The sequence below is a fragment of the Protopterus annectens genome, chromosome 2.part0 (assembly GCF_019279795.1).
Source record: "Protopterus annectens isolate FY-2018-M chromosome 2.part0, PAN1.0, whole genome shotgun sequence".
Classification (NCBI taxonomy): Eukaryota; Metazoa; Chordata; order Ceratodontiformes; family Protopteridae; genus Protopterus; species Protopterus annectens.
Window position 1 is genome coordinate 225,191,193 of NC_056728.1, and position 25,741 is coordinate 225,216,933.

General features: G+C 45.2%; 1 protein-coding gene across 1 annotated transcript in view; it reads left to right on the top strand.

Moving 5' to 3' along the window:
• SF3B1 (splicing factor 3b subunit 1) overlaps positions 1-25,741 on the top strand; it is a 1,956,191-nt gene that overhangs the window by 1,724,213 nt on the left and 206,237 nt on the right. The window lies entirely within an intron of this gene.

Sequence of the window (25,741 nt, forward strand, 5' to 3'; positions counted from 1 at the left end):
TCCTTCGTCAATGCTTCCTTTGATAGAACATCTTTAATTGGCCCCAAGGTAAAAGAGACCTTGTTCAGGTGTGAAAAGGATGGAAAGACCTTGTCTGCCATGGGCGTGTGTTTTTATGACTCTTCAAAGAACCTTTTCCAGGAATCAATGAGGTGGTCAAAAAATGTTGTTTAAGAAGTCTCAGCGTCCTTATCTAGACACGCATGGAGGAGGTTCCCCCAGAGACAGAGGAGGGAACTTGAGTGGATGAAGTTGCCCCCATGGCAGAGGAGGTCTGCAGACCCAGGGTTTCAGAGAATCTTTCTTTGACAAGCCTTACCAGCGCTCCTTAAAGGAGGGCCCGATTGTCCACCTCGAGACAGTCTGGGTATGTTTTTCTGTACACCAGAGAGCTTGGCTAGATATATCAGACGATACACGAGTGCAGAGGATCATTTCCAGAGGATATATTATACCCTTTTTCCTTTCTCCCTCAATCCCAAGGAAAATCCCTGATATTCCACCCAGTCAGAGGGAACCAGCAGCAATTCAAATACAAAAGCTGGTAAAAAAAGAAAAAGTCATCCAGGAGGTCCCACCAGACCAGATAGAATCCAGAACTTACTCAAAGTTCTTTTTAGTGCCAAGGAAAACGGGACTGGAGACAAATCCTAGATCGCTTCAAACTAAACAAGACAGTTTGAGGAACTAAGTTTCAGATGGTCACGGTTCAGTCCATTCTCCCATTTTTGGGCAAGGATGACTGGATGTGCTGTATAGACCTTCAGGGCGTGTACTAACAAAGATGAACAGATGGTCCAGAAGGTACTTGCGCTTCTTGCTGGGAGCCAGTCTTTATCTATTCAGAGTACTGCCCTTTGGACTCGCCACAGCCCTCAGGGTGTTTACCAAGTACATTTTAGTAGTAGTAGCTCACCTCAGACTACAAGGATCGAGTGTTTCCATATCTAAATGACTATCTCATTGCCACTCCGACCAGGCATCAACTTATACGTGCAAGAGACCAGGTTCTCCAGACTTGTGCTTGTTTGGGGATGACAAATCTCATCTGGAACGGACTCAGAATTTATAGTTTGTAGGAGCTGTTCTCAATGCAAAGACAACCATTGCTTCCATTCCTTTACTGAAAGTTTAAACCCTAAGATTTCAAGTCAAAAACATAATATGCAGCACTTCAATTTCAGCCCGACTGGTCTTTCAAGCTCTGGAATTGATGGTGTCAGCAGTAACCTTAGTACTACTCACCTGGTTTTACATGAGAATTCTACAGTAGATGTTAGCGAGTTGTGGTCAATTCTTTGTCAGCCAGTGTCTTAAGGATAAGTCACTCACATGTGCAAGAGAGGTCTAAAATGGCCTCATTCAGTCCAGGTTCTACAAGGTCATCCGTTTATTCCCCCTCAGCCCAAAGCCATAGTGACGACAGATGCTTCCCAGCTTTTGGGGGGGGGTCATTATCTGGAGAAGACTGTCCAAGGCACCTGGTCCCCTGAAGAGGCCTGTTTGCATATACATGTCCTGGAGGTGAAGAGCAGTGCTGTTAGCATTGCAAGTATTTCAGAATGCTCTCCCTTTGGGGACAATTGCAGTACAATAGGACAACATGTCAGTTGTCTGGTGCATCAACATACAGGGAGGAACCAAATCCTGCCCATTGTGTCGAGAAGCTGTGTGTGTGTGGCTGTGGGCGATCTCTTCCAGCTACTTTCTTTTAGCAACACATTCTGGGGAAGTCCAACGTGATAGCAGACAAATAGGGCAGGTGTGGTGTTATACTTCGCGATTGGTTCCTCAACAAAAAGACTGCAAGCACAGTCTTCTGACTGGGCCAGCCATGGTGTGATCTGTTTGCGTCCCCACTGCACAGCAAATGCAGCGGCTACTTTTGCCCTAATCCCTGAGGTATGCGCTACCTCACGATTGGTCCCCCGGTCTCCTTTACACATATCCTCCCACTGTTATTAATTCCCAAATTTCTTCAGAAAGCTGCAAGGTTTGAAGAGCAAGGTCATCCTCATTGCCCCTTATTGGCCTTGACAAATTTGCTTTCCCTTCCTTTGGACTCACCTGATTTAACCACCTTGGTTTCTGGATCCAACTCTGGACCTCCTGTCTCACCCAACAGACATAGTGAATCTCAGGCTGGCTGCCTTTATTAGTGGAACTAGAGGAACAACATATGCTCTGTCCTTCTGAGAGTCCTATCCTGTTGTCATTTCTCAGACCTTCCACCAGAAAACTACACTCCAGCAAATGGAAGATATTTATTTATTTTGGCTTAAAACTTTAATATTGAATCTTTCTCGGCCCCATTCATATCTTCTTGGAATTTCTAGCACATCCTTTTAAAGGAGCAGCTAGTAGTTCTACTGTTAAAGTACAATTGGCAGCGATTTCCAATTTTCATGTTAGAATAAATGTTCCTTCTGTGGTGTCTCATAAGTTGAGCAAAGCTTTTCTGAAAGGCAGTCTACTCTTAAGGCCACCCTTTAAAGATTCTACCCCCCCCCCCCCTTGGGACCTAAACCTTGTGCTGCAGTCTTTTTTACACAGACTTCCTTTGAACCTTCAGCTGCATGCAGACTCTAAAATAGCTTTCATGGAAGGCAGTTTTCTTTGTGGCTGTTAACCTAGTGAGTTTTAAGCATTGTACTCAAAACCTCCATACTCGATTTTCCATAAAAACAGAGTTTCCTTACGTACCAACTTGTCATTTCTTCCAAAGGTGGTGCCAGAATCCAATATAAATCAATTACTTGAATACTTGAATAAATACTTATTATACAAAGGGGAATGTGTATAACATTTATTGGATGATCATAGAAAGTTGTGTTTTTTTTGTTTTTTTGTTTTTTGTTTTTTTTTTTACTTGCATAGGACAAAAAAATATCAGAAATTCTGTTCGGTTTGTTTCACATGCAGAACCAGCACTGGATAAACCAGTTACCAAAGTTACTCTGTCTAGATGGATAACAAATTGCATTTCCTTTGTATATAGCAAATTGGAGATTGCTCTGATTCCACCAGATCCATGGCAGCTTCCTCAGTTTTTCAGTCCAGTGTGTCCATAGATGACATTTGTGCAGCAGCTACTTGGGCTACTCCCCACACCTTTATTACGCAGTACAAATTAGATCTGGCTCTGTGGTGCTCAGGAATATCCTCCTTTGAGTCTACCCTGGGAACTTGATAGCTGGTGACTCTGCACCATCACTTGAGGACAGAATGAAAATTGACAACATCAGGTAAAGAAGTTATGTACTCACTATAACATTCCATCAGTGTTGTCCATTTTAATTCTTCCTCAACTCCCCTCCCACCAACCCCCCATCATTAAGGCTTCTGGAAGATTAAGTGCTTAGTGGACCTGTATGTCCTTGTGTTTTTTTATATAAGTTCCAAATATAACTTCTCCATAATAATTTCTATCTTCTACTTTCTACTAAGGTAGCAAACAAGATCTGAGATGATTGAGGTTGGTGCATTATGGTTAAGGGAGAAGCTCGAGAGTTTTTGTTTGCCACAAGCTTTAGCAACAACAGAGTCAGGCCCAAGAGATCGGATCCGAACCGATCAGTTGAGGAAGAATGAAAATGAACAACACAGATGTAACGTTATGGTGAGTACATAACCCCCCCCCCCAGTCCGTACATATTTTGGTAGTTTTGCCAGATTAAAGGGTCTATTTGTACAATTTGCCCTAAGACATTTCAACCTTGAATGCATGTAGAAACTTTTTAATTAGAATCTTAAAAATAAGTATTCTTTTGAAGTTGTGAAGTATTTTGATAAGTATGTTTGGTCAACTGTTAAGAGCTAGAAGCAATATGTAAAATTCGTGTTGTATTTTTGTGAGGGTAATAATGCTTTTAACCCTGGTGGAAAATGGAAACTTGTCTTGAAATAATAATGGGTGTTTCTGCATTTTCTAAAGTGTTATAAGACAGTTATTTGAACCTTTTCAGTCCTGTCACACATTTAGGCAAAATGCAAGTCTAGGATGGTGGTCCGGGATAGATGTTCATCGTGCATACAACTGCAGTCATAACAGATGGGTTATCCTGCCGTCAGGCGGGTCCCCGGTCGGCCAAATTCCAAAGTCTAGGTCCGGCGTCGATTGTCGTCTCTTCTTCCCTGACATCAGTGCGTCAGGGGTATAAAAGAGGCAGCCGACGCCATTTTCCCCAGTCTTTCTTGCCGTGCGGTGCCCGAAGCAGAAGCAGTTCGCAAGTGCCGGTCGGCCAGCTCCTGAGATTTACGAAAGTATTTCAGCCGAAGTCTTCTTGAAAGCTAAGTACCCCGTTGGGGAAACTTTTCTTGCCTCAGACCGATGTCAGACAAAGTTAATAATTGCATTTCATGTGGGAAGCAAATACCGCATAAGGATTTCCACTCTTTCTGTATACCTTGCTTAGGCCCAGACCACGATGTCTCGGCCTGCCGTTTTTGTGCTAGATTCAATAAGCGCACTATTAAGTGTTGGGCGGAGTTCGCCCTTCACTTTTTTGGCAAAAAATTTAATTATATTATGTCGTCGGATACTCAGACTCCAGTATTGAGCAAAAAACGCAAAGATAAGGACCGACTCATGAGGTCCGCACCACCTACTGAAACCACGCTAAGGCCGACTGCCGGTTCTCCGGTACTCAGCGAGGCACCTACGCAGCCTCTGAGTACCGATGACAAAGCATTACCGGTGTCTTCAGTACCCGAGGTCGCAGGCTCCTCGGCCCCCATTCCTACTACAGATCCCGACGCCACTCCTGGCGGGGATACTCAGAATTTAGACAGGCCTGCCATTTCTCAAGGGGTCTTCAGGCCTTCCTCCTTCTCTATTAAAGCCTTCACTAAATCTAAAGCAGCCATGAAATCCAAAAAACAGTTTCCTCAGACCCCCTCTCAAGGCACCATACCTAAAAAACAGATGCTTAAAATGGCTGAGGATTTGATTACTCTTATCGGGGGTTCTCATCCCCCCTCTGACAAAAGGCCCAGATTAGAGGAAGACTACCCTTCCTCAGATCAAGCTTCTATTACCTTAGAACTATCTGAGGACCAGGATTATGCCTATTTTCCATTCGAAGACTCTGATGCTGAGGAGTCTATTCCCTCGGTCTCCCCCCCCCCCCCCCCCCGAGGACTTCTCTTTTGGGGAAACCCTGCATACATTGAGGGAACACTTCCACTGGGAAGGCCAAGATTATTCAGATTCCAAGAAAAGGCTCAGGGAATTTCTTCTGCTCCCCCAGCATAGGCCTCTGGCTATCCCTCCTGTTTTAGATATATTGGATGATGTGTACACAGAAGCCAGCCTTAATCCTGATTCTTTTCCAGCTCCTCTTAACCCAGACAGGTATTACCGGGTTCCTGATTCTCACCAGTTCCTATATAAAAGCCATACTGCTGACCCAGAAACAATTTCATAGGGTCCCAAGGGAATTAAGGCCTCTACTGCTAAAAATCCATTACCTTCAGAGAGAGATTCCAAAGCTTTAGAAAGGTGGGGGAAAAAAGGTGTACACCTCGGCCACTTTAACCATGAGGGCATTAAACTGTCAGTTCCATATGTTAAAGTATCAACAGTTTTTGATATCTCAGCTGGAAAAGCAAGATGACACAACCAGAACAACCAGATTTAAAAGAGTTGCAGGATTTATTGCATGGTGCAGAGCAAGTGGGAAAACATACCTTGCAGTGTGGTTTTGATGCTTTAGAGGCCTCATGTAGAGCTGCTGTTACGGGGTCTGTTATACGTAGGCATGCTTGGCTCAAAGAGCAAATCTTACCAGATCATGTCAAAGCTAAATTATTAGATGCACCTCTTCAAAAAGATGTATTGTTTGGTGTTAAAGCTGAGGAGGTGCTAAAGAAAATGGAGGAAAAAGCAAAATCAATGCAAACAGTGAAAGATTTCCTGCAGGTACAGCCTCCACGTTTCAGCAGAAACTGGCCTTTAAAAAATTGGTCCTTTCCAGCCACGGACAGACCTCAAAGGGGCAGATACAGGCGCCCAAGGGGCAGAGGGCAACCTCAAGGATCCTTCAGAGCCAGACAGTGGCAAGCACCAACCCCAAGAGGTGGAGAAGATAGATCACAGTGTTTTAGAAAACAGACACAATGACTTCCCCCTACACCTGCCAAGCAAAGCTTTAATGGCAGCACCTTTGTGCGGAAAATTGACATTATACTCAAAAAATTGGCATATTGTTACAAAAGACAAATGGATTCTGGACATTATAGACAGAGGCTACAGGTTCCACTTTCACACCCTTCCAAAAATGAGAGGCATGCCAAACCTGCCACATAATCAAAGGGCAGAGGCACAAAAACAAGTTTCAGCTCTCATAGACATGAAAGCAATTCAAGAGGTACCTGCAAAAGAACAAGGTCAAGGGTTTTATTCCAGACTATTCCTGGTACTGAGGAAAGACAAAGATTGGAGACCTATCTTAGACCTATCCATCCTAAACACATATCTACAGGTGCCAAAATTCAAGATGCTCACATTACAGCAGCTTATTCCCATGCTGGGCAAGGAGTCTTGGCTGGTAACACTGGACCTCAAGGAGGCATACCTGCATGTCCCTATCAGACAAGATTGCAGAAGATACCTCAGATTTCTTGCAGGTTCAACCCATTACCAATTCTCTGCATTGCCCTTTGGCTTATCTACTGCGCCCAGAGTGTTTACGAAATGCCTGGCATCACTAATCGCCTTCTGCAGACTACAAGGGATAGAAATCTACCCATGTCTGGACGACTGCCTGATGCAAGCGGACAGCAAGGACATACTACTGCAGCACCTGGCGTTTGTAATAAAACTGTTGAACTTCCTGGGATACACAGTTAAAAAGAAATCAAAACTAATACCCTCTCAACAAATAATTTTCCTGGGTGCCAGCTTGGATACAACCACCCAGATGGCCTACCTCACGCCAGGCAAGCAAGGGCAACTGTCTCTACTTCAGAAAAATGGCAACTTACACCAGGCTAACTGCAAGGAAAATCCTGCAGGCTCTGGGATTCATGGCATCTTGCATCCTACTAATCCCATGTGGAAAGCTGCATATGAGGAAACTTCATTGGTACCTGAAAAAGTTATGGTCTCAACACAGCCACAGCTTGGAAACAATTATCCCACTCATTCCATGCCTTCAAAAGGAATTTTTGTGGTGGACTCAAGCTTGCCAAAGAAACACAGGTCTTCCTTTCTGTGTACCTCCAGCAACTCAAATCATCACAACAGACACCTCAGACTACGCCTGGGGAGCACACATGACAGATCAGTGCATTCAGGGAAAATGGACCCGAAAAGAGAAGCACCTCCACATCAACCAAAAGGAAACGCTAGCCGTGCAAAAGGCTATTATGACCTTCAAAGACCTACTGCATCCAGGCCAGCTATTTATAAGGACAGACAACACCACAGTGATGTGGTACATAAACAAACAGGGGGGGGCTCATTCATACCCCCTGTGCAGGCAAGCCATGACCCTATGGAACGCAGCACTGGAATTGCAAATTCAGCTGCAGGCACCATTCCTGCCAGGGAAGGAAAACACACTGGCAGACAACCTAAGCAGAAATATGACAGATCCACACGAATGGAAGTTGCATCCTCAACTTTTCACAAAGATAAATCAGGCATGGGGACAGCCAGACATAGATCTCTTTGCTACCCACAGAAATTGCCAGTTGAAAAAATTTTGTTCAAGGACCTATCATCCACAGGCCTGGAAAGTGGACGCACTTTCCTTCAATTGGGCAACACTGATGGTCTATGCCTTCCCGCCTCTTCCTCTGCTGCCCAAAGTACTATTAAAAGCCAGAGCAGAGAGGCCGAAAATGATTCTCATCGCTCCTGACTGGCCAAGACAACACTGGTATCCGCTCCTGAGGAGCCTGACACACTCCCCACCATGGATCCTACCTCTAGTCCCTCTTTTGTTGTCCCAGCACAACTACAAAACCCTTCACAGCCATCTCAAAACTCTAAATCTAGCTGCATGGAGAATTCCTTGATTTCCCAACAGTTTCTCCTCTCCAAGGAGGTGCAGGACGTCATCTTGGAGGCCAGAAGACCTTCGACTAGAAAGGCTTACTCCGCCAAATGGAAACGATTTTATGCCTGGAATCTCGAAAAGGGACAGAATCCGTGGGTAATAAATATACCTCAAATTTTACAGCACCTGGCTGAGATGTTAAACAATGGACTTTCCTTCTCCTCTATCAAGATCCACGCTTCAGCCATTTCTGCACAGTACAACACAGATCCTCCATTATTCTCTCACCCTCTCTTAAGGCAGTTCCTCAGAGGGGCAAAGAATATAAAACCCCAAGGAAACCACCAGTCCCTGCTTGGGACCTCAACTACATACTGGAAAAGCTGACCCTTCCTCCCTTCGAGCCAGCTTCTTCAACAGAGTTACAATACTTGTCATGGAAAACAGCCTTTCTTCTGGCTGTCACCTCAGCACGCAGGGTTTCGGAGCTTCAGGCCCTCATGGCTGTGCAACCATTCATCATTTTCCATCAGGACAGAGTTTCCTTACGAACCAATCCTACCTTTATGCCAAAGGTAGTATCCAGTGTAGCTTTGAATCAGACTATCCACTTACCTACCTTTTATCTTAATCCACAAAACAAAGGGGAAAGACTACTACATTCCTTGGACATTCACAGACAACTACGTTACTACTTGGACAGAACAAAACCATTCAGGAAATCTGAGCAACTCTTGTGCCCTATGCTGTAGGTGCTCAGGGAAAGGCTATTTCCAAACAGGCAATTTCAAAATGGATAGCCCACTGCATACGCCTTTGTTACTCATTTCATGGAAAAACTGTGCCTGCATGCATCAGATCCCACTCCACCAGAGCCACAGCTACCTCTGCAGCCTTCCTCAGGGGGGGTCCCTACCAAGGACATTTTGGAAGCAGCCAACTGGAGTTCAGTGCACACTTTCTCCAAGCACTATCACCTCCCACTATACTCAAAATCTAGAGCGGGCTTTGCCACAGCAGTCCTGCAGGGCATCCTAGCCCCTCCTAGTTCCACTTAGTGCCTACCACCCTTACTTAGCTTTGGGATTCTACCCATCTGTTATGACTGCAGCTGTATGCACGATGAACATAGTACAGTTTTGTACCTACCATAAATGTAGATGTTCGAGTGCTCATACAGCTGCAATCCAGGTTTCCCTCCCTCCAACCCCTCTTAGGGACAGGCCTTATGACCAACACTTTTCATATAACCTTTTTGGGGTATTCTTTTATGGTGTATTTGCTTGCAACTACTGTTTTTGGTTTATCAACATTGCATCTTTGCATAACATTATGTTTGCCTTCCTTCTGGGGGCACCTGACATCTGGGGCAAGAAAAACTGAAGAAAATGGCGTTGGCTGCCTCTTTTATACCCCTGACGCACTGACGTCAGGGAAGAAGCGACGACAACCGACGCCAGACCTAGACTTTGGAATTCGGCTGACCGAGGACCCGCCTGACGGCAGGATAACCCATCTGTTATGACTGCAGCTGTATGATCACTCGAACATCTACATTTATGGTAGGTACAAAACTGTACTTTTGAGTACATCACAGGGTTTAAACTGGCTTATTTAGTTTTTTTTTGGTTTAGTCTTTTAGTGACACAGACTTTTCGCCTTTCCTTTTGGGGTGTTTCTTGGGGATGCAAGGCTGCTGCTGTTTTTGGAACTATTCCATAATCTGCATTTAGTTATCTTAACTGTCATCTCCATGTGGTATATTACTCAGTTTTTAAACACATGTATATTTAACGGAGGCGACTGTAGCTGGAACAATATAAGAAACATGAAGTTGAGATGCAAAGTCTAGCATGGTGGTCTGGCCTGGGACAGTTGGGAGAACAGCACATGGTTTAAACTGGCTTACTTAGTTTTTTTAGTCTTTTAGTGACAGACTATTTGCTTTTCTTTTTGAAGTGTTTTTTGGGGATGCAAGGCTGCTGCAGGTTTTGAAACTATTCCGCAGTACATCTTCGATTAATTATCTTAACTTTCATTTTTGTGTGGTACGTTACTCCATTTTTAAACGTGTATATTGAACAGAGGCGACAGTAGCTGTAACAAGATAAGAAACATGAAGTTGGGATGCGAAGTTTAATTTTAAATGGGCAAATTGGGCATTGTTGTACTTCCTACACACTCACATATTTAACTAAAGGATCAGAAATGAGCCAGCAACATACCTCTCAAAGCAAGAAGTCTGGACTAAGGCCCAAAAAATTGGGACAGATTTTTAAGTATTGCTTCTGTGAAGTCATAGTTGCTAGAATAACAGGTTTTGCATTATGCATTTTCTGAGGGATATGAAGTCTGAAATTCAAATTTATTATTATTTAGTGGATTCAGTCTTCATGTTGGTATCCCACAATCCCATCTGAGTAGGTGAGATTGCATGATTGTGTGTGCATCTGATTTTTTGTCAGTCGTACCTACTTTACGTGGGCCTTTTTCCAGATTTTTGATGTTTCCAGGTTGAAAGGTATGCATAAGGGAAGTCCTTTTTGTATGTTTGAACTACTGTAGTTGATTAGTGTCTTGTAGTGATTCACATATGGAATTTGTTCATATTTAAGTATTAGACTTGCTGCCCCTTATGGGTCATTTAAGCCTATCCAGATGTTCATCATGTTTCACTGTTGTAGTTGTTACACTTGTGTTATCCTGCTGGCAGGCGACCCGCAGTCGGCCCAAGTTCCAAAGTCTTGGTCCAGCATCGGTTGCTGTCACCTCTTCCCCGACGTCAGTGCGCCAGGGGTATAAAAGTTGCAACCGACGCCATTTTCTTCAGTCTTTCTTGCCGCGCGGTGCCCGAAGCAAAAGCAGTTTGCAAGTGCCGGTCGGCCGACTCCTGAGATTTTCAGAATTGAGTTTCAGAACCGAAGTCTTCAGTAAAGCTATGTACCCCATTGGGGAAATTTTTCTTGCTCCAGACCGATGTCAGTAAAAGTTAATAATTGTATTTCTTGTGGGAAGCAAATACCTCATAAGGACTTTCACTCTTACTCTATTCCTTGCCTAGGCCCTGACCACGACGTTACTAGTTGTCTGTTTTGTGCTAGATTCAATAAACGCACTATTAAACGTCTGTTTGATTTTGCTTTACATTACTTTGGCCGAAGGTTTAATTACATAATGCCGTTGGAACAACCGACCGGAATTTATAAAAAACGCAAAGACAAAGTAAAGGACCGGCATCAGGGGTCCAAAACCGACGACGAAGCCTCTTCTAGGCCAGTCGCCGGTTCTCAGTGAGGCGCTTTCCAAGCCCCTGATACCCGCTACCTCAGAGCCACAGGCTGTAACCGACAGCCATGTGGAGACACCGAGGCCTGTGGAAACTCAAGGTATTTGGGCCTACGGAAACTATACCCTTAGATGGGTCCGGAGCCGCTGAGCAGGCATCGGCTTCTGAGGGTGTTTTCAGACTTTCACAGCTTACAATTAAGCCCGCTACAGCAGCAAAGGCAAAGTCAAAAACACCATTAAAGACAAGGAAACAAGTACAGCATTCTCCAGAACAGTCATCCATGCCAAAGAAACAGATGCTTAAAATGGCCGAAGACCTAATTACTTTAATCAGGGGTTCACATCCCCCTCCTGACTAAAGGCCTAGGCAAGACACTGATTATGATTCCTCTGACCAGGTTTCCATTTCTTCTGATTCCTCTTCTGATCAGGGATATTCTCTCCCTCCCTATGAGGACTCTGATGCAGAAGAATCCATGCCTTCAGCCTCTCCGCCTGAGGATTATTCTTTTGGGGAAACCCTGCACACCATGAGGGAGCATTTCCATTGGGAGAGCCAGGATTATTCAGAGTCCAAGAAAAGGCTCCGGGACTTCCTTTTATTGCCTCAGGACAGGCCCCTGGCTATCCCCCCCCTGTGCTGGATATTGTTGATGATGTTTTTTCTGAATCCAGTCTGTCTCCTGATTCTTTACCCCCTGCACCAGTCAAGCCAGACAGGTACTACAAGGGTCCCTGACTCTCATAAATTTCTTTACAAAAACCCAGCAGCAGACCCAGAAACAATTTCTCAGGGTCCTAAAGGGGTTAAGGCTTCCACTGTTAAAAATCCTGTCCCCTCGAATAGGGATTCCAGAGCTCTGGACAGATGGGGGAAAAAAGTTTACACTTCTGCAACTTTAGCTGTAAGAGCTTTAAACTGTCATTTTCACATGCTTAAATACCAACAGTACCTCATGTCATTGTTAAAACAGAAAGTGGTTTCAAATACAGAAAGTCCTGACAGTAAGGAAATGCACGATTTATTGCATGCAGTTGAACAAGTGGGAAAGCATACTCTGCAATGTGGTTTTGGTTCATTAGAAGCTTCTTGTAGAGCCGCAGTTACAGGCTCTGTTATTCGAAGGCATGCTTGGTTGAAAGAACAAAGTTTACGTGACCATGTTAAAGTAAAATTATTGGATGCTGCATTACAGCATGATACTTTGTTTGGTGTTAAGGCAGAAGAGGTGTTAAAGAAAATAGAGGATAAAGCAAAGACAATGCAGACAGTGAAAGATTTCTTACAGGTTCAACCACCTAGATTTTGTAGAAACTGGCCTTCAAAAAATTGGTCCTTTCCAGAGAGGCCACAAAGAGGCAGATACAGATGCCCAAGAGGCAGATCTCAGCCCCAAAGCTCCCACAGACCTAAACAATGGGGTGCTTCAGCCCCCAAAGGAGGGGAAGACAAATCACAACCGTATAGGAAGGTCCCAATGACTTTCCTCTGCAATTGCCATGCACTTACCTTTTGGCAGCACCCCTAGGGGGAAAGCTAGCACTTTTCTCAAGAAATTGGCACATGATCACCCAGGACCAATGGGTGCTGAATATTGTTTTACAGGGTTACAGGTTCCACTTCCACACGCTTCCAAAACCAAAAGGTATGCCAGACCTGCCACAAAACCAATGGGCAGAGGCACAAATACAGATTGCTGCTCTTATGGACATGGAAGCTATTCAAAAAGTTCCACAGCAAGAACAGGAACAAGAATTTTACTCAAGTCTTTTCTTAGTACCCAGAAAGGACAAAGCCTGGAGACCAATACTGGACCTGTCAATCCTAAATACTTTCCTGGATGTTCCAAAATTCAAAATGTGAACACTACAGCAACTTCTGCCCATGCTGGGCAAGAAGGCTTGGCTAGTTACTTTGGATCTCAAGGAGGCATACCTGCATGTCCCAATCAGACAATCTTGCAGAAGATACCTCAGATTCATAGCAGGCTCAATGCATTACCAATTCTCTGCACTGCCCTTTGGCTTATCTACTGCGCCCAGTGTCTTCACAAAATGCTTGGCACCAGTAATTGCATTTTGCAGACAAAAAGGAATTCAAATGTATCCCTACTTGGACGACTGCCTTATTCAAGCAGAGAGCAAGGACATTCTTCTAAAGCATCTGGCATTTGTAAAAAGATTGCTAATTTGCCTAGGGTACACAGTAAATGAAAAGAAATCAAAACTAGTGCCCTCTCCAGAGATAATATTTCTGGGTGCCAGCTTAAATACAACGACCCAGATGGCTCATCTCACACCAGACAAGCAAAGGCAACTGACTTATTACTTTCAAATAATGGCAACAAAAACCCAGCTCCCTGCAAGAAAAATTCTGCAGGCCCTGGGCTACATGGAATCCTGCATTCTACTAATTCCATATGCAAAACTGCATATGAGGAAATTACAATGGTACCTAAAAAGTGTTTCGACTCAGCATTGTCACAGCCTGGAGACAATCATAACTTTAATTCCCTGCCTACAACAGGAGTTTCGATGGTGGTCCCAGGCCTGTCACCACAACAAGGGACAGTTTTTCACCTTACCCACAGCCAGGCAGATAATAACGGATGCATTGGATTATGCCTGGGGGACACATATGGCAGGAAAATGTATTCAGGGCACGTGGCCAAAGGAGCAAATGCATCTTCACATCAATCAAAAAGAGATGCTAGCTGTACAGAATGCCCTGACAGCTTTCAAGGACCTGCTACATCCAGGACAACTATTAATAAATACGGACAATACCACAGTTATGTGGTACATAAACAAGCAAGGGGGCACACATTCCTACCCCCTATGCAGACAAGCCATGACATTGTGGAACAAAGCACTGACCTATCAAGTACATCTGCAGGCACAATTCCTGCCAGGAACAAAAAATACACTGGCCGACGAACTAAGCAGAAATCTCATGGATCTTCACGAATGGAAGCTAAATCCACAAGTGATCAGCATGATAACAAGGAAATGAGGATGCCCAGACATAGATCTTTTTGCCTCCCCTCACAATTACCAAATACAGAATTTTTGCACAAGAACTTGTCACTCTCAAGCATGGAAAGTGGATGCTATCATTCAGCTGGAAAGGCCTGACAGTCTATGCCTTCCCTCCGATGCCTCTTCTCACCAAGGTGCTACTAAAAGTCAGACAAGAAAGGCCAAAAATGATCCTGATTGCACCAGACTGGCCACGCCAGCACTGGTACCCAATCCTAAAGAGTCTGTCTCAAGGCCCAGCTTGGCTTCTACCTCAAATTTATCATCTTCTGACACAACAAAACAATCAGATTCTGCACAGTCAACTCAGAACCTTACACCTGGCAGCATGGCAGATAATGTAGCCACTCAGACTGCACCTCTCTCGAAAGCTGTTATGGATGTCATTTTAGAAGCCAGGAGGCCCAGCACTAAGAAATCTTATGCAGAAAAATGGAAGAGATTCTGTGCTTGGAACCAGGCAAAAGGGCTCAAACCACTTGTCCCTAATATACCTCAGATTTTACAATACCTAACTGAGATGCTGGACAAAGGCTTATCTTTCTCATCTATTAAAATCCATGCCTCTGCCATTTCAGATCATTGCAATACTGAACCTTCTCTTTGTTCACATCCTCTACTACAACAGTACCTCAGAGGGGCAAAAAATATAAGACCCCCAAGGAGAGCACCAGTACCTACTTTGGGACCTCAATTTTGTTTTAGAAAAACTCACACTGCCTCCTTTTGAACCAGCCTTCACAGCTGATCTAAAATTCTTGTCATGGAAAACTGCTCTGCTCCTAGCAATAACTTCAGCAAGAAGAGTCAGAGTTACAGGTATTAATGGCTGTGGAACCTTTCCTCATTTTTCATCAGGACAGGGTTTCTCTTAGGACAAGCCCAACATTCATGCCAAATGTGGTCTCCAATGTGGCCTTAAACCAAACCATTCATTTACCTTCTTTTTATCCAAATCCCCAGAATAAAGGGGAGAGACTTCTGCACGCTTTGGATATACACAGACAGCTACGATTCTATTTGGACAAAACAAAAGCTTTCAGAAAAACTGAGCAACTGCTTGTAGCTTATGCTGCAGGATCAAAAGGTAAGCCTATCACAAAACAGACAATCTCGAAATGGATAGGACATTGCATGCGCTTCTGTTATGCACAACATGGCAAATCAGTGCCTAAGGGCATTAGGCCTCATTCTACCAGAGCAGCAGCCACTTCAGCAGCTTTCCTCAGAGGAGTACCAACCAAAGACATTTTACAAGCTGCAACCTGGAGCTCAGTGCACACTTTCTCCAAGCACTACCACTTACCTCTCTACTCTAAATCCAGAGCAGGCTTTGCCACTGCAGTTCTGCAGGGCTTGTTAGCCTCTCCAAATCCAATTTAGACCCAGCCACCCAACCTCAGTTTTGGGTTTCTACCCAAGTGTAATGACTGCAACAGTGAAACACGATGAACATAGTACAGTTGTGTACCTACCATAAATGTAGATGTTCAAGTGTATTCACTGTTGCAGTCCAGGTTACCCACTCACCATCTCCCTTTTTCCAATTCTGGCACTTTTCTGTACTTCTCATCTCTATACTACCTATTTGGTGTATTTGCTTGTAGATGAAGGAAATGTTTATGGTAATATATGCATGTTTTTTGGCATAATTTTATCTTTCCAGCCTTCCAGCTTGGGGGCACCTGACAGATGGGGCAAGAAAAACTGAAGAAAATGGCATTGGTTGCAACTTTTATACCCCTGGCGCACTGACGTCAGGGAAGAGGCGACAGCAACCGACTCCGGACCAAGACTTTGGAACTTGGGCCGACTGCGGGTCGCCTGCCAGCAGGATAACCCAAGTGTATTGACTGCAACAGTGAATACACTCGAACATCTACATTTATGGTAGGTACACAACTGTACTTTTCCCATCCAAAAGTGAAAATCAGACCATGTACCTTGTGTTTGAAGTACCTTGGTCATTATTCCAATCCCATAGTGGCATCAGAGGACAATTAGTTGATGCCATCTTCAGATTTTTGTTAAAAATAACTACATGGACTTGTTAGACTGTGGTAAATAGATTCTTTATAAGACTTTTCACTCCCATTGTTTTTTTTTCCTCATAACATGAGTAGCTGTCCACACTGTGCCAGTGTCACCCCAAGGGCAGAAGGGAGTATATCTCTTCCTATACCACTGTGGCATTGGCCGATGCCTCTAAAACTCATAAAGTACAATAATTTTAAAGCTAAAGTAAAACATTTCTCACCCTCTGAACAGTTTAGGTTGAATTACTTTCAGTATAATTTATGTATTCATTACCCTAAACAAACAAAATTAGCACTAAAATGAACACAGATGTAAGATGGCGTAGTCTTCACTTAACATGTTATCTCACACTAGTAAGAGGTCATAGCTGGCTTATCCATGGTCTGCTACTTTGTGAACTGAACACTAACACCGTTTGTTTAGATGCAGTTGAGTGGCTACAAAAGGAAGTAGATGTTCAGCCTTCAGGAATGGTTTTCTGTTGTGGGTGCTGTAAAAGAAATTCTAGCAAGATACCAGGTAAGCCTGTGAGCATTATTATAAGTGCAGTTCCCGCAGCAATGATTTGTATATTTTTACACAAGTTGGCAATGTTTTGGTGGTACATAAAAACTAGCAGGAAATGGTGCACCATAAGAGAGGGCTAGTAGTGCTTGCAATCAGACTTCAGTATGGTACAGAAATATCAGTACTGTAGTCTGGGAAGGAGCTTTACCTCCCTGGACTACATGAAAAGAGACGTGGAAGAGCTCTCTGATCACGTGGCCCATGCCGGTATGACCATGACCCTGACCCTGAGTAGCATCCTCCCCTCACCAAGAATGATACCATGGTATAAAGAAAAAATTCTCGATTTCAACAATTGGCTAAGTTTCTGGTGTCATTCAAAGAGGATCCAGTGTCTGTCCACCTGGGATGACATGCTCGACAAGCCACACTGCTTCACTAGAGACGGCCTGCACCTGCCACCCTTAGGCTTTCGAATACTTGCCAAGGCTCTTGCCACCCACATAGTGCCTTTTTTAGACAAGACTCAAAAGACAAATCCACCACCATAAATAGCACAAGTAACAAAAAACTGAGGGTAATGCTACTCAATGCCAGAAGTCTAAACCTCAAAATGCACGCGCTCGAGGCACTCCTCAGTATGGAGAAAATTGATGTATGTGCAGGCTCCAGAGAGCACCCCAGCACTACCAGGCTACAACTCATACCATACATTTCGGCCACAGAACTCAAACCGAAATACAAAAGGTGGGGGGCGTATCCATATTTATCAAGGGTACCCACACCTCCAGGTTAGTGGCACAGCACGATGCTTCAGAGATCATCCACGTGCAACTAACAATGGGCAAAACTTCAATTCAATGCTACAGATCACCCACCATGTCCCAGGACCCCCATTCCGCGTTTCTGGAAACACTGGGAAACATAAAGGTCCTACCAAACACCCTAATATTGGGTGATTTCAATTACCCAAACATTAACTGGGAGAACTATTCAAGTAGTAACTCCCTTGCCCAACTTTTCCTAGAATTTATAAACTCAAATGTCCTGGTTTAACTGGTCAACATTCCCACCAGAGGTGACAACATATTGGACCTGGTCATCACCAACATGGGCGACCGGTGTTCCACACCAGAGGTCAACCCCTCACTGGTTAGATCTGACCATAAACAAATCACTTTGAATATCCATACTCCGCCCCCACCCCCGGACAAGAAAGCCACCCTGAAAAACTTTTCAAAAGCAAACTTCACGTTACTTAAGACTGAAGTGGAAAGTTTCAAAGCCCCCATGCTGAAGGATAACACTGTCCAAGCTGCAAAATCATTTACTAATGCATTCTACGGGCAGCTACAAGAATGCGTGGATCGTGCCATCCCAAGCAAAACCAAGACTCACTCCTCCAAAAAAAAAAAAAAAAAGAAACCAGTCTGATGGACTCCTGCCATAAACAAGCTGTAGAATAGGAGGAGGAGACTAGTACAGAAGAGAGTAAAATCCCAAGAAGGGAAGACATCCCTGATCAGTATCAGCAAGAAACTACAATCCCTCATAAAATCATCCAAGGCGAGCTTTGAAAGAAAAATTGCCAAGGACTCCAAAGATAACCACAAGGCATTCTTTAGCCATGTCAAGAATCTAAGTGGCAATGCTCAGATCTTCTCGGAGTTGGTGAATGGCACAAAATACACTGAACCGACCAATATCGCCAACATCCTGGCAGACAGGTTTAGTGCAAACTTTGCCCCCAAAAGGGCCCATAACCATAGCAGAAGAATGTAGAGTCCCTGAAATCACAGGCACTCAGGTTAAAACAGCCCTCTCCAAAGCCAAAATCACAGCATCAGTGGGACCGGACGGTGTCCCAGGCTGTGTCCTACACAAGCTCAAAGACGAACTAACCCCTCACCTAAAAACACTGTTCAAACTCAGCCTCTCCACACGCTACATACTCATAGAGTGGCGCACAGCAACGGTTATTCCGCTCCACAAAGGTGGAGCCACAACAGACCCGGGAACTATCGCCCTGTAAGCCTGACTAGCTTGGTCTGCAAGGCTATGGAGCGCATCATCATGGATCTCATTAACAGAGACATTGGGAACCTCCAAACACTGGACCCTACCCGGTTTGGCTTTAAGGGCAGATCATGCCTCCTAAACCTGGTGGACTTCTTTGAGACAGTTACCAAGGCTATAGACGAGGGAAAGGTGGTACACACAATCTAACTAATCCTCGCTAAGGCCTTCGACACCATTCCACATTCTGGTATTATAGACAAGCTCACCAGCCTGAACATAAACCCCTATGTCAGAAGATGGGTTGCCATCTGGCTCATGGACAGAACCCACATGGTGAGAGTTGCGGGAGCTAGGTCCGTCTCTAAACCGGTTTTAAGTGGTGTTCCCCAGGGATCAGTCCTAGGACCCCTCCTGTTTGGCATATACTTCTCAGAGGTACAGGCATGCACAGGAGGACTATGGCTGACCAAGTTCACAGACGACTGCAAACTAGGGGCTATAATTGACTCTCCGGCTGACACAGACATCCTCCAAAAGGGTCTCACTGAGACGGATACCTGGTGTCAAAATCATGGCCTCAAGCTAAATGCCAAACAGTGCATAGTCATCCCCTTTGGAAAAAACAAAGTACCCACAAACTACCACATAGGTGGTGGTAGTCCCCTAAATACGGAAGACGCAATAAGGGATCTGGGGACCCAAGTAGATAGTAATCTCACCTTTGATAATCACATTGCCAAAGTGGTTAGGAAATCCTTCTACGTGGCCCACCTAATCACAAAAGGGTTCGCATCCAGATCAGGAGAGAGGTCATTGTGCCCCTCTACTCATCAGACCCATCTTAGAGTGCAACGCCCCATTTGGGATGTAGCTTCCAAGACACCTGCAACAGCTGTAAAGCTTACAGAAGTACCTCACCAAGAGGATCAATGGCCTCAAACAGATGCCCTATGCAGCTCGACTTAAGAAACTCCAGTTGTACTCTGTTGCATACCGCCTACTCAGAGGTGATCTCTGCCTGACATACAAGGCCATGTCCAATCCAGAATTGATGGACATGCTCCACCTAACGAAAACCTTATCCCCTTGAGCCACACGCTCTAGGGATCTAAACCTCACCACAACAATAAATAGGACGTGCTGGAGGGATAGATTCCTATCCCAGGGACTTCACATGCTTTGGAACAAGATCCCAATCTGCATTAGGCAGAGCTCCTCGCTAACACTCTTCAAAAGAAACCCTGACTAGTGGATGGGAAACAAAGTTTACCTCGGGGATCACTTCAGTGGCTCTGCTGGACAGAGGCACAGTGAACTAATCTAAGGGGATGGCGAAAGCCAACACATTCTGGCTAGGCTTATAAATTCTTTCGGGCAGATAGCGAAGTTACCCACCTATGAACCTATTACTGCTTGTATGCTAACATTTGATGTCATTCTATTCCTGTGTTGCAGTATTCTAGGTGTGGGATTTCCTGCCCTCAGGCGACTCATACGTCATCTTCTATACAAAAGCTTCAGCTTGGCTGCTGTAGTGTGTGTGTGTGTGTGGGACGTCACACATAGGGCCTTAAACCAAGGGGCCTTAAATGTGACGTCTGCATGCACAATCCTCAGAACTTTTCAGCCGCAGATGACATTTGCATCGTACAATTGCTTCTTCACAGATGTCGCGTCTTAAAGATAAGTAGCCCATTGCGTTTCAAACTTTCCTGGTTTTGAAGATTGTTCTAGCTAACACTTTGTTGTTGCACCCTTTAGCTGATGTCAGGAAAAAAAGGAAAGTGCCAATGCGGGCGCCAGATATCCCACAAGGACGCCCATGACAGGTGTGTTTTTTTTGCCTAGGCTAGGAACACGATCACGCCTTCTGCGCTATTTGTCAGTCTTTTGTGCCTAAGACCTTGCGCAGCCGTCTAGCCACCTTAAATCTCTACCTAGAGAACCAAAGCCTCAAACAGTTAGCCCTTAGGATGGATCCTGCATCGGAGGCTGCACCTGAACCTTCGCACAAGAAGGCCAAGTTTCCTAGGCTGCCTTCGCCTGCCGCTCCGCTTACCGATGCACTGCCACCTGCCGATCTAGGGGTTGAGGCATGCTCGGAGGATCCGTCGACTGCAGCGGCATCCCACGAGGAAGCTGTTTCGCAGCCAACGACCGGCACGTCCTCGGAGCTCACTCAGACATCGACACCCATCGAGATCGAGGGGGAACCAGTTTTGGTGGTACCTCCGGCAGGAATCCAGACTTCGGATGTGCTAATTTCCTGACCCGATGCCAGGCCACTCTCTACTTCCTCTCCTACCAAAAAGAAGCAGAAAACTAAACTTACCTCCTCTTCAGAAGTCACACCAGATTGGCAGGCCTTCACTTCCTCACTCATGCAGGCCTTCGTGGCCCTTAGGCCTTCAGCCTTAGCCACTTCCACCCTGCCTCTTCTGAGCCCTAGACCTATGTCTGCTTCTTCCCTCCCATCCATAACCCCTCGGGTCAGGGACAAAGAGCATGACTCTTCTTTCTTTTCATCCGAGGAGTCCTTTTCTCATGTTTTCCAGATTGCCTCGCCCCAGGAATATTACTCTCCAGATGAGGAATCTGTGGAGGGGTACTCTCCCGCTGAGGACATTACTTTTGGTGAGACCATCGCCAAGATGAAGGATTACTTTAAAAGGGGCACTTCCCAAATGACTGACTCCCAATAAGGGTACTTTGAGCTGCTGCAAGTGGAATTACCCTCCCCTTCAGCAGTTCCCCATTCTGCCAGCTTATTTGGATGCCTTCAGTGCGGCTTCTAAGGCCTGTGACTCCCAGCCTCTGGCCTCTTAGCATCCTGACCGCTTCTATAAAGTATCAGAGGACCACAAATTCTTAGTCAAGTGACGCTTGGTGGACCCTGCTGTTATTGCCACCACCGCAAACAAGCAATCTAGACTGCTGCCTTCTGCCTCCCTAATAGCCAGTGACAAAGACACAGATAGGATGGGGAAGAAGGTGTACACTTCTTGTACTTTGACTTTCAGAGTCTCAAATTATCAGACCCACATGACCAAGTATGCATTAGACTTGGTCTCTCAATTTTCCTGCATGCTTGCTTTCTTGCCTGACAGTCCCAGCAGACGGGCATCTCATCCAAGCTTTCCTTGGCACAACAGGTAGCCAGGCACTCCATAAGGTGCAGGTATGATGCTGCAGAAGCGTCCATCAGATGCTCTTCGTGTTTCACTGTTGCAGTCATCACACCTGGGTTATCTGCCTGCAGGTAGCCCTCAGTCGGCCCGAATACCAGAGTCTAGGGATTTCTCCGTCGGAATCTGTCACCTCTTCCATGACGACAGGTCATCAGGGGTATAAAACATGCAGCCAATGCCATTACATCAGCTTTTCTTGCCACTCGGGAGCCCGAAGCAGAAGCAGTTCACAAGTGCTGGTCAGCCGCTACTTGAAATTTTCATTTTTCGAGTTTCAAACCTGAAGTCTTTTAAAGCTAAGTACCTCATTGGGGATCCTTTTTTCTTGCTGTAACCGATGTCAGAAAAAGTTAACAATTGTCTTCCCTGTGGAAAGCAAATGCCTCACAGAGTTTTTCATTCTTACTGCATCACGTGTTTAGGCCCAGACCACGACGTTCCTCGCTGTCGGTTTTGTGCCTTGTTCAACACCCGAACTATTCGTCGTCAGGCTATCTTTGTTGCTAAATTCCATTCCCTCTGCCCCCCTCCCCTCCCCAAGGATGTTTCTTTTGGTGAAATCCTGCATACCCTAAGAGAGTATTTCCGCTGGGAATGCCAGGATTACCCTCGGTCCAGAAAAAGACTCAGGGAATTTTTAGACTTGCATCAACACGGGCCTCTAGCTATACCCCCTGTCCTGGATATTGTAGATGATGTCTTCATGGAATCAAGTCTTACCCCTGATACTTTACCTCCAGCTCCTAGAAAGCCTGACAAGTACTACAGAGTACCTGACTCTCACAAATTTCTCTTTAAAAATCCTACTGCGGATCCATAGACCATTTCCTAGGGACCTAAAGGTATTAAGGCTACTACAACCAAAAACCCTACCCCTTCGGACAGGGATTCTAGGGCTTTAGACGATGAGGTAAGAAGGTATATAACTGTGCAACTCTTGCCGGCAGGGCTTTAAATTGCCAGATTCACATGTTGAAGTACCAGCAGCATATTATGGAACTAATTAAACAAAAAATGTTGTTGATTCCTGATTGTGCAGAAAATAAAGATTTACAAGAGTTGATGCTTTCTGCAAACCAAGTTGGTTAAACTTACTTAGCAGTGTGGTTTTGATGCCTTAGAAGCGTCTTGCAGGGCTGCTGTCACTGGATCTGTTCTGAGAAGGCATGCTTGGCTGAAGGAACAAATCTTGCCAGACCATGTTAAATCAAAATTACTAGATGTTCAACTAAACCAAGAATATTTGTTTGGCGCAAAAGCAGAAGAAGTTCTTAAAAAGAGGGGGGGGGAGCTAAATCTATGCAAACTGTTAAAGATTTCTTACAGGTACAGCTACCTAGATTCAGTAGGCATTGGCCTTCAAAAATCTGGTCCTTTCCAGTCCCTCCCAGGCCTTCTCAGTCCAAACCCAGGGGCAACAGACCACAAAGACTACAGTCTCAGGGTATACACAGATCTAAACAATGGAGTACTCCCCACCGCAAAAACGGAGTGGTAAGCCACCCTCTTATGGAAAAAGTTCACAATGACTTGTCTTTCATCCTTCCCAGCCATGCCCAAGTACTTGCATCCCTAGGAGGAAAACTCGCCCTCCATGCAAAAAACTGGGAATACATTACCCAGGACTTATGGGTCTTAAACATTGTATCCCAGGTATACAGATTCTACTTTCACTCACTGCCAACCCCAAGCGGATTGCTAGACCTTCCTCCAAACCAGTGGGTAGAGGTCCAAAAACAAGTATTTTCTCTTCTCAGTATCAGGGCTATTCAGCCTGTTCCAACAGAGCAAAGGGGACATGGTTTCTACTCCAGACTGTTTCTGTTGCCCAGAAAAGAGAACTCTTGGCACCCTATCCTGGATCTGTCAATTCTCAGTACCTTCCTGGTGGTACCAAAGTTCAAAATGCCCACGCTCCCAACAGCTGCTTCCTATGCTAGCCAAGGACTCCTGACTGGTCACCCTAGACTTAAAAGAAGCTTATCTGCACATCCCCATAAGGGAATCTTGCAGGAAATATCTACGTTTCCGGACAGGCTCTATGGACTGTCAGTATTCTGCACTTCCATTTGGCTTATCTCCTGCGCCCAGGGTATTCACAAACTGCCTGGCTCCAGCCATTGCATACTGCTGGCAGCGAAACATTCAAATTTACCCATATTTGGACGATTGCCTGATTCAGGCAGACAGTCAGGAATTGCTACTTCAGCACCTGACATTTGTAAAGAGACTCCTAACGTCTCTGGGGTATACCATCAACAAAAAGAAGTCACATCTGGTACCCAGCCAAAAAAATTGTATTACTGGGAGCAAGCTTGAACACGACTTCCCAGATGGCATTCCTCACTCCAGAAAAGCAGGTTTATTTGACAAATTACTTCAAACTACTGGCCACCTAAGCCCAGGTACTGCAAGAAAAATACTGTAAGCCCTAGGGTTCACGGCCTTATGCATTCTCTTAATTCCGTATGCAAGACTGTATATGAGGAAAGTTCAGTGGTACTTAAAAAGTCTCTGGTGTGAACATTCTCACGACTTGGAAACAGTGATTCCTATCATTCTTTGCCTAAGGACGGAGTTCCTTTGGTGGGCAGAGGCCTGCAACCACAACAAGGGGACTCCCTTTCACTCAACCCCCTGCCACCCAAACCCTGACAGCAGATGCATCGGAGTATGCATGGGGGCTCACATGGCAGGCAAATGCATTCAAGGCAAATGGAGCCCAGGACAAATGCACCTGCATATCAATCAAAAAGAAATGTTAGCTGTACAGAATGCACTGACAGCCTTCGAATACCTTATCCTTCCAGGACAACTCTTGATAAAGACAGACAACACCACAGTAATGTGGTACATAAACAAGCAGGGGGAACTCATTCCTACCCACTCTGCAGGTTAGCCATGGCTCTGTGGAACACAGCCTTGAGCAACCTTGTGCACCTACAAGCTCAGTTCCTGCCAGGCAGACAAAATTCACTGGCAGACGACTTAAGCAGAAATCTAATGGAACCACACAAGTGGAAACTGAAACCCATCTCATTCAAGCTTGTAATTCACAGGTGGGGACACCAGAGGTGGACCTATTTGCTTCCCCCCAAAACCATCAATTGAGCAAATGTTGCCCCAGAGCTCCCCACAGCCAAGCATGGAAAGTGGATGCCCTATCCTTTACTTGGGAAGACCTCTCAATCTATGCCTTTCCCCCTCTGCCCCTCCTCTCGAAAGTACTACTCAAGATCAAACGGGACGGGCCAAGGACAATCCTTATTGCACCAGACTGGCCATGCCAGCACTGTCACCGACTTTTACGCAGTCTGACAACAGTGCCACCCTGGCACCTGCATCAGACCCCCTCTCTGCTGTCCCAGCAGGAGGGCCAGATTTTGCATCCTCAGCTGCAAACCCTGAACCTACCAGCTTGGCTTATTCTTGAATACATCACCAGCAACCCTCAGCAAATAGGTGCTGGATGTCATCCTTGAGGCCAGGAGGCCTAGTACTATGAAATCCTACTGAGAAAAGTGGAAAAGATACTGTTCTTGGAGCCAATCTCTGGGAAAGGAGACAGCCGTGCCCACCTTACCTCAAAACCTTACCTCAAATCCTAGATTATCTAGCAGAGCTGCTCCACAAAGACCTATCCTTCTCATCAATTAAGAT